Below are 10,009 nucleotides of genomic sequence, written 5' to 3'. Positions count from 1 at the left end.
TTAGGCCCTCATCTAATTCTCGGTTACACCAAGTCACTGTTGGCTCTGTCATAACCTCACATGGTCTCTCCTATCATTGCTAAACCATGCAGACGTTACACATGCTAATTACCATGGGTTACATTTTCCCCTTCATGACCAGGTTACATTAGTCGCATAGACATGCTCTGCATGTCTGGGTTACATTAGTCAGTGTTGACATGACGGATCACCATGGGTTACATTAGTCAACCTGTTCATGCTAAGACCGGGTTACATTAGTCAGCTGGTTAGACATGCTAACACCATGGTTCGCATTAGTCACGGTTAGACATGCTAACACATGGGTCCATTAGTGTCCTGTTAGACATGCTAACACCATGGGCGCATAAGTCAACTGGTTGGCGTGATCCATGGTTACATTAGTCACCTGTTGACGTTCTCAACACCATGGGTTACATTAGTCAGCCTGTTAGACATGCTAACCCATGGGTTACATTAGTAGGTTTCATGCTAACAACATGGGTTACATTAGTCAGCCTGTTAGACCCTGCCTGTTAGACATGCACAGGAAGCGGCGCAGGTCCTAATCCAGTCAACTGGTTGTCATCTAACACCATGGGTTACATTGATTACTGCAACATGCTAACACCATGGGTTACATGGGTCCCTGTTAGCATGCTGCCATGGGTTACATTAGTCCCCTGTTAGACTCATGCAGAACGCCGCAGCCCGTCTGGTGTTCAACCTTCCCTGGTTAGACATCTAACACCATGGGTTCATTAGTCAGCCTGTTAGTCATGCCACCATGGGCTGGTTAGTCATGCCATGGGTTACATTAGTCAGCCTGTTAGACATGCTAACTCCATGGGTTACATTAGTCAGCCTGTTAGACATCCATGGGTTACATTAGCTAGACACAAGACCATGGGTTACATTAGTCAGCCTGTTAGACATGCTAACACCATGGGTTACATTAGTCACTGGTTACCTCCAGGCTCTGATCAGGCCTGTTACATGCTAAACAAGGGCATTAGTCAACTGGTTTCATCCACCATGGGTTACATTAGGCCTGTTAGACATGCTACCACATGGGTTACATTAGTACAGTTAGACATGCTCAACACCATGGGTTCAAAACTGTTCGCATGCTCTGGGTTACATTAGTCAGCCTGTTGGACATGCAAACTACATTAGTCAACGCCAGGACATGCTAACACGGGGTTACATTAGTCACCTGTTAGACATGCTAACACCATGGGTTACATTAGTCACCTGGATAGACATGCTAACACCATGGGGTTATCATTCTCAGCCTGTTAGACATGCCACCATGGGTTACATTAGTCAAAAAAAAAGGGTTACATGCAAGTGGCTGTTCCACTGGATGTCATAAGGTTATTAGTCAGCCTGTTATGCACCAATTTGTACATGCTAACTCTGGGTTACATTAGCAGCCTGTTAACATGACTTAAATGGGTTAAATGTCAACTGGTTAGACATGCTAACACCATGGGTTACATTAGTCAGCCTGTTAGACATGCTAACACCATGGGTTACATTAGTCAACTGGTTAGACATGCTAACATCATGGGTTACATTAGTCAACTGGTTAGTCATGCTAACACCATGGGTTACATTAGTCAGCCTGTTAGACATGCTAACATCATGGGTTACATTAGTCAACTGGTTAGACATGCTAACATCATGGGTTACATTAGTCAACTGGTTAGTCATGCTAACACCATGGGTTACATTAGTCAGCCTGTTAGGCATGCTAACATCATGGGTTACATTAGTCAACTGGTTAGACATGCTAACATCATGGGTTACATTAGTCAACTGGTTAGTCATGCTAACACCATGGGTTACATTAGTCAGCCTGTTAGACATGCTAACATCATGGGTTACATTAGTCAGCCTGTTAGACATGCTAACACCATGGGTTACATTAGTCAACTGGTTAGACATGCTAACATCATGGGTTACATTAGTCAGCCTGTTAGACATACTAACACCATGGGTTACATTAGTCAGCCTGTTAGAAATGCTAAAACCATGGGTTACATTTGTCAGCCTGTTAGACATGCTAACATCATGGGTTACATTAGTCAACTGGTTAGACATGCTAACACCATGGGTTACATTAGTCAGCTGTTTAGTCATGCTAACACCATGGGTTACATTTGTCAGCCTGTTAGACATGCTAACACCATGGGTTACATTAGTCAACTGGTTAGACATGCTAACACCATGGGTTACATTAGTCAACCTGTTAGACATGCTAACACCATGGGTTACATTAGTCAACTGGTTAGACATGCTAACACCATGGGTTACATTAGTCAACCTGTTAGACATGCTAACACCATGGGTTACATTTGTCAGCCTGTTAGACATGCTAACATAATGGGTTACATTAGTCAACTGGTTAGACATGCTAACACCATGGGTTACATTAGTCAGCTGTTTAGTCATGCTAACACCATGGGTTACATTTTTCAGCCTGTTAGACATGCTAACACCATGGGTTACATTAGTCAACTGGTTAGACATGCTAACACCATGGGTTACATTAGTCAACCTGTTAGACATGCTAACACCATGGGTTACATTAGTCAACCTGTTAGACATGCTAACACCATGGGTTACATTAGTCAACCTGTTAGACATGCTAACACCATGGGTTACATTAGCTGGCCTACATTAGTTTGTTTTCAGACAAATGTGTTCAACTTATTTGAAGTTTATCCAATGACCAGTGCATTTAGGAAGATAGCTAAATTTGGCCTAGTGAAATGTAGCTAGCTAGCTCACTGACCAGGCAGTAGCCACTACTAGCCAACTAATCGTTGATGACCTATTCTTTGATAGATTTGGGTTAACTTGCTCATATCAAGCAACAGAGTTTGTGTCGTGGGCTCATTTTATGAATGATCGGACAGTGAAACGTAAATAGATTGGTGAGGTCGCTGGTGAGGCTTTTCATTAATTAATTAATTCGGCTGAAGCTGAGATTCCCAAATCGTTCGGTGCTTACTGCTCATGCCGGCGAACAAGCTCCAGACGGCTCTGCAGCTCATCTGTGTGACGTCACACACCCAAGAAGACCTAATCAATCACAGACATACCTCATGAATATTAATGACTTTGCCCACGGCTATTCTAAAAAATAAATGTTCACGTCATGTTCCCCCTCCATCTCCCCGTCCTCCTGTCCATCCTTCTGTCTCCCATTCCTCCCTGTCCTCCCATCCCATATCCCCATGTACCTCCCCTCCACTCGTCCTCCCCTCCTCCCCTCCTCCCCTCCACTCGTCCCCCCCTCCACCCGTCCTCCTGTCCCCCATCCCTTCCTGTCCTCCCATCAACTATCCCCATGTACCTCCCCTCCACTTGTCCTCCCCTCCACCCGTCCCCCCTCCACCCGTCCTCCCCTCCACCCGTCCTCCCCTCCACCCATCCTCCCCTCCACCCGTCCTCCCCTTCACTTCACGCATCCTCCCCTCCTCCCTTCCTCCCCTCCACCCGTCCCCCCTCCACCCGTCCACCCTGTTAGACATCCACCCCCTCCACCCATCCTCCCCTCCACCCATTCTCCCCTCCACCATGGGTCCTCCCCTCCACCCGTCCCCCCTCCACCTGTCCTCTCCGTCCTCCCCTCCATCCGTCCCCCCTCCACATTAGTCCGTCCTCCCCTCCACCCGTCCGCCCCTCCACCCCTCCTCCCCTCCACCCATCCTCCCCTCCACCCGTCCTCCCCTCCACCCATCCTCCCCTCCACCCGTCCTCCCCTCCACCCGTCCCCCCTCCACCCCTCCACCCGTCCTCCCCTCCACCCGTCCTCCCCTCCACCCGTCCTCCCCTCCACCCGTCCCCCCCTCCACCCGTCCTCCCGTTCCTCCTCCCCTCCACCCATCCTCCCCTCCACCCCTCCTCCCCTCCACCCGTCCTCCCCTCCACCCATCCTCCCCTCCACCCGTCCTCCCCTCCACCCGTCCGCCCCTCCACCCATCCTCCCCTCCACCCATCCTCCCTCCACCCGTCCTCCCCTCCACCCATCCTCCCCTCCACCCGTCCTCCCTCCACCCATCCTCCCCTCCACCCGTCCTCCCCTCCACCCGTCCTCCCTCCACCCGTCCGCCCCTCCACCCATCCTCCCCTCCACCCATCCTCCCCTCCACCCGTCCTCCCCTCCACCCGTCCGCCCCTCCACCCATCCTCCCCCTCCTCCCCATCTCCTCCTCCCCTCCACCCGTCCTCCCCTCCACCCATCCTCATTAGTCCCTCCACCCGTTCCTCCCCTCCTCCCCTCCACCCATCCTCCCCTCCACCCGTCCTCCCCTCCACCCATCCTCCCCTCCACCCATCCTCCCCTCCACCCGTCCTCCCCTCCACCCGTCCGCCCCTCCACCCGTCCTCCCCTCCACCCGTCCTCCCCTCCACCCGTCCTCCCCTCCACCCGTCCTCCCCTCCACCCGTCCGCCCCTCCACCCGTCCTCCCCTCCACCCGTCCGCCCCTCCACCCGTCCTCCCCTCCACCCGTCCTCCCCTCCACCCGTCCGCCCCTCCACCCGTCCTCCCCTCCACCCGTCCGCCCCTCCACCCGTCCTCCCCTCCACCCGTCCTCCCCTCCACCCGTCCTCCCCTCCACCCGTCCTCCCCTCCACCCGTCCTCCCCTCCACCCGTCCTCCCCTCCACCCGTCCTCCCCTCCACCCGTCCGCCCCTCCACCCGTCCTCCCCTCCACCCGTCCCCCCTCCACCGTCCTCCCCTCCACCCGTCTGCCCCTCCACCCGTCCTCCCCTCCACCCGTCCGCCCCTCCACCCGTCCGCCCCTCCACCCGTCCTCCCCTCCACCCGTCCTCCCTCCACCCGTCCTCCCCTCCCCTCCTAACCCACCCGTCCTCCCCTCCACCCATCCTCCCCTCCACCCGTCCTCCACCCCCTCATGGGTTACATTAGTCCCCACCCGTCCTCCCCTCCACCCGTCCTCCCCTCCACCCGTCCTCCCCTCCACCCGTCCGCCCCTCCACCCGTCCTCCCCTCCACCCGTCCTCCTCATCGTTCCACCCGTCCGCCCCTCCACCCGTCCTCCCCTCCACCCCCTCCTCCCCTCCACCCCTCCCTCCGCCCCTCCACCCGTCCGCCCCTCCACCCCGTCCTCCCCTCCACCCGTCCTCCCCTCCACCCGTCCTCCCTCCACCCCCTCCCCTCCACCCGTCCTCCCCTCCACCCGTCCTCCCCTCCACCCGTCCTCCCCTCCACCCGTCCTCCCCTCCACCTGTCCCCCTGTCTATCCCACCGTCTGACTCCTGTCCTTCCTCCCACTTGACTGTCCCCGACCCCTTACCCTCCCCGTTTCTCCTGCACCCTTGAGAGGTCTCGTCCTTCGCCCTGTCCATCTCCGTGTCCTTCCCACTTGACTGTCCACCTTGTCTATCCCCCACATCCCCCCCCCCCCGTGCCCCTCTAGCCACCCATTCCTCCTTTAGCAGACCACTTGCAGTAGAGATCCTTGGAGATATGGAGTGGTCCTTTCTCTGACATTAGTCTAATGTTGAGTGGCTGTGTGATGGCAGGTTGACAGGCTTCATTCAGGGTCTGGGACTTATTGAAGTAGGACATGGTGGCAGGGCTTTCATGCTTTTCACAATGTTCTTTATGGAAATAGGAGTTTTGGGGATTGAAAGAGTATGTACGATTCTCGTACATACAGTGGGGCAAAAAAGTATTTAGTCAGCCACCAATTGTGCAAGTTCAAAGATGAGAGAGGCCTCATAGGTACACTTCAACTATGACAGACAAAATGAAAAAAAAAATCACATTGTAGGATTTTTAATGAATTTATTTGCAAATTATGGTGGAAAATAAGTATAAGCAAAGCCACCACACCAAGACACCACTAAACAATACATGAAATGCACTCTAACGGTGACCAAAATGGATTAATGGCAACAAACTGTTAGGCTCTACATAAAGCAGAACCTCTGTGTCAACACCATGGAGTGAAACCTTATCACTGCTACACCTGGCTATCACTGTTACACCTGGCTATCACTGCTACACCTGGCTATCACTGTTAGACCTGGCTATCACTGTTACACCTGGCTATCACTGTTACACCTGGCTATCACTGCTACACCTGGCTATCACTGCTACACCTGGCTATCACTGCTACACCTGGCTATCACTGTTAGACCTGGTTACTACTGTTACACCTGGCTACCACTGTTACACCTCGTTACTACTGATACACCTGGCTACCACTGTTACACCTGGTTACTACTGTTACACCTGGTTACTACTGTTACACCTGGCTACCACTGTTACACCTGGCTACCACTGTTACACCTCGTTACTACTGATACACCTGGCTACCACTGTTACACCTCGTTACTACTGTTACACCTGGCTACCACTGTTACACCTCGTTACTACTGATACACCTGGCTACCACTGTTACACCTGGTTACTACTGTTACACCTGGTTACTACTGTTACACCTGGCTGTCACTGCTACACCTGGCTATCACTGTTACACCTGGCTATCACTGCTACACCTGGCTATCACTGTTACACCTGGATATCACTGTTACACCTGGCTGTCACTGTTACACCTGGCTATCACTGTTACACCTGGATATCACTGTTACACCTGGCTATCACTGTTACACCTGGCTATCACTGTTACACCTGGCTATCACTGTTACACCTGGCTATCACTGTTACACCTGGCTATCACTGCTACACCTGGCTGTCACTGCTACACCTGGCTGTCACTGCTACACCTGGCTATCACTGTTACACCTGGCTATCACTGTTACACCTGGCTATCACTGCTACACCTGGCTATCACTGTTACACCTGGCTATCACTGCTACACCTGGCTATCACTGCTACACCTGGCTATCACTGTTACACCTGGCTATCACTGTTACACCTGGCTATCACTGTTACACCTGGCTGTCACTGTTACACCTGGCTATCACTGCTACACCTGGCTGTCACTGTTACACCTGGCTATCACTGCTACACCTGGCTGTCACTGTTACACCTGGCTATCACTGCTACACCTGGCTATCACTGCTACACCTGGCTGTCACTGTTACACCTGGCTATCACTGCTACACCTGGCTATCACTGCTACACCTGGCTATCACTGCTACACCTGGCTATCACTGTTACACCTGGCTATCACTGTTACACCTGGCTATCACTGCTACACCTGGCTATCACTGCTACACCTGGCTGTCACTGCTACACCTGGCTATCACTGTTACACCTGGCTATCACTGTTACACCTGGCTGTCACTGTTACACCTGGCTATCACTGCTACACCTGGCTGTCACTGCTACACCTGGCTATCACTGTTACACCTGGCTATCACTGCTACACCTGGCTGTCACTGCTACACCTGGCTGTCACTGTTACACCTGGCTATCACTGCTACACCTGGCTATCACTGCTACACCTGGCTGTCACTGCTACACCTGGCTATCACTGCTACACCTGGCTGTCACTGCTACACCTGGCTATCACTGCTACACCTGGCTATCACTGCTACACCTGGCTGTCACTGCTACACCTGGCTATCACTACTACACCTGGCTGTCACTGTTACACCTGGCTATCACTGCTACACCTGGCTGTCACTGCTACACCTGGCTATCACTGCTACACCTGGCTGTCACTGTTACACCTGGCTATCACTGCTACACCTGGCTATCACTGCTACACCTGGCTGTCACTGCTACACCTGGCTATCACTGCTACACCTGGCTGTCACTGTTACACCTGGCTATCACTGCTACACCTGGCTATCACTGCTACACCTGGCTGTCACTGCTACACCTGGCTATCACTGCTACACCTGGCTGTCACTGTTACACCTGGCTATCACTGCTACACCTGGCTGTCACTGCTACACCTGGCTGTCACTGCTACACCTGGCTATCACTGTTACACCTGGCTATCACTGCTACACCTGGCTATCACTGCTACACCTGGCTATCACTGCTACACCTGGCTGTCACTGCTACACCTGGCTATCACTGCTACACCTGGCTATCACTGCTACACCTGGCTATCACTGCTACACCTGGCTATCACTGTTACACCTGGCTATCACTGTTACACCTGGCTGTCACTGCTACACCTGGCTATCACTGCTACACCTGGCTATCACTGTTACACCTGGCTATCACTGCTACACCTGGCTGTCACTGCTACACCTGGCTATCACTGCTACACCTGGCTATCACTGTTACACCTGGCTATCACTGCTACACCTGGCTGTCACTGCTACACCTGGCTATCACTGTTACACCTGGCTGCCACTGCTACACCTGGCTATCACTGCTACACCTGGCTATCACTGCTACACCTGGCTGTCACTGCTACACCTGGCTATCACTGTTACACCTGGCTATCACTGCTACACCTGGCTGTCACGCTACACCTGGCTATCACTGCTACACCTGGCTATCACTGTTACACCTGGCTATCACTGCTACACCTGGCTGTCACCTGGCTACACCTGGCCACTGCTACACCTGGCTATCACTGTTACACCTGGCTATCACTGCTACACCTGGCTGTCACTGCTACACCTGGCTATCACTGTTACACCTGGCTGCCACTGCTACACCTGGCTATCACTGCTACACCTGGCTATCACTGCTACACCTGGCTGTCACTGCTACACCTGGCTATCACTGCTACACCTGGCTATCACTGCTACACCTGGCTATCACTGTTACACCTGGCTATCACTGCTACACCTGGCTGTCACTGCTACACCTGGCTATCACTGTTACACCTGGCTGTCACTGCTACACCTGGCTATCACTGCTACACCTGGCTATCACTGCTACACCTGGCTATCACTGTTACACCTGGCTATCACTGCTACACCTGGCTATCACTGTTACACCTGGCTATCACTGCTACACCTGGCTGTCACTGCTACACCTGGCTATCACTGTTACACCTGGCTGTCACTGCTACACCTGGCTATCACTGCTACACCTGGCTATCACTGCTACACCTGGCTATCACTGTTACACCTGGCTATCACTGCTACACCTGGCTATCACTGCTACACCTGGCTATCACTGCTACACCTGGCTATCACTGTTACACCTGGCTATCACTGCTACACCTGGCTGTCACTGCTACACCTGGCTATCACTGCTACACCTGGCTGTCACTGTTACACCTGGCTATCACTGCTACACCTGGCTATCACTGTTACACCTGGCTATCACTGCTACACCTGGCTGTCACTGCTACACCTGGCTATCACTGTTAGACCTGGTTACTACTGTTACACCTGGCTACCACTGTTACACCTCGTTACTACTGATACACCTGGCTACCACTGTTACACCTGGTTACTACTGTTACACCTGGTTACTACTGTTACACCTGGCTACCACTGTTACACCTGGCTACCACTGTTACACCTCGTTACTACTGATACACCTGGCTACCACTGTTACACCTGGTTACTACTGTTACACCTGGCTATCACTGCTACACCTGGCTACCACTGTTACACCGGCTACCACTGTTACACATGGCTACCACTGTTACACCTGGCTACCACTGCAACACCTGGTGACCACTGTTACACCTGGCTACCACTGCTACACCTGGCTACCACTGCTACACCTGGCTACCACTGTTACACCTGGCTACCACTGTTACACCTGGCTACCACTGCTAGACCTGGCTACCACTGTTACACCTGGCTACCACTGTTACACCTGGCTACCACTGTTACACCTGGTGACCACTGTTACACCTGGCTACCACTGTTACACCTGGTGACCACTGTTACACCTGGCTACCACTGTTACACCTGGTGACCACTGTTACACCTGGCTACCACTGTTACACCTGGTGACCACTGTTACACCTGGCTATCACTGTTACACCTGGCTACCACTGTTACACCTGGCTACCACTGTTACACCTGGTGACCACTGTTACACCTGGCTATCACTGCTACACCTGGCTACCACC

General features: G+C 52.9%; 1 pseudogene; it reads left to right on the top strand.

Annotated features, from left to right (window-relative positions):
* The first annotated feature begins 286 nt into the window (after positions 1–286).
* The window catches only part of LOC127911913 (uncharacterized), a 23,739-nt pseudogene continuing 14,016 nt past the window's right edge, over positions 287–10,009 (top strand).

Source organism: Oncorhynchus keta, chromosome 25 (assembly GCF_023373465.1).
Source record: "Oncorhynchus keta strain PuntledgeMale-10-30-2019 chromosome 25, Oket_V2, whole genome shotgun sequence".
NCBI classification, from domain to species: domain Eukaryota; kingdom Metazoa; phylum Chordata; class Actinopteri; order Salmoniformes; family Salmonidae; genus Oncorhynchus; species Oncorhynchus keta.
The sequence above is the reverse complement of the archived record's forward strand: the minus strand, read 5'-3'. Positions and strand labels throughout refer to the sequence as shown.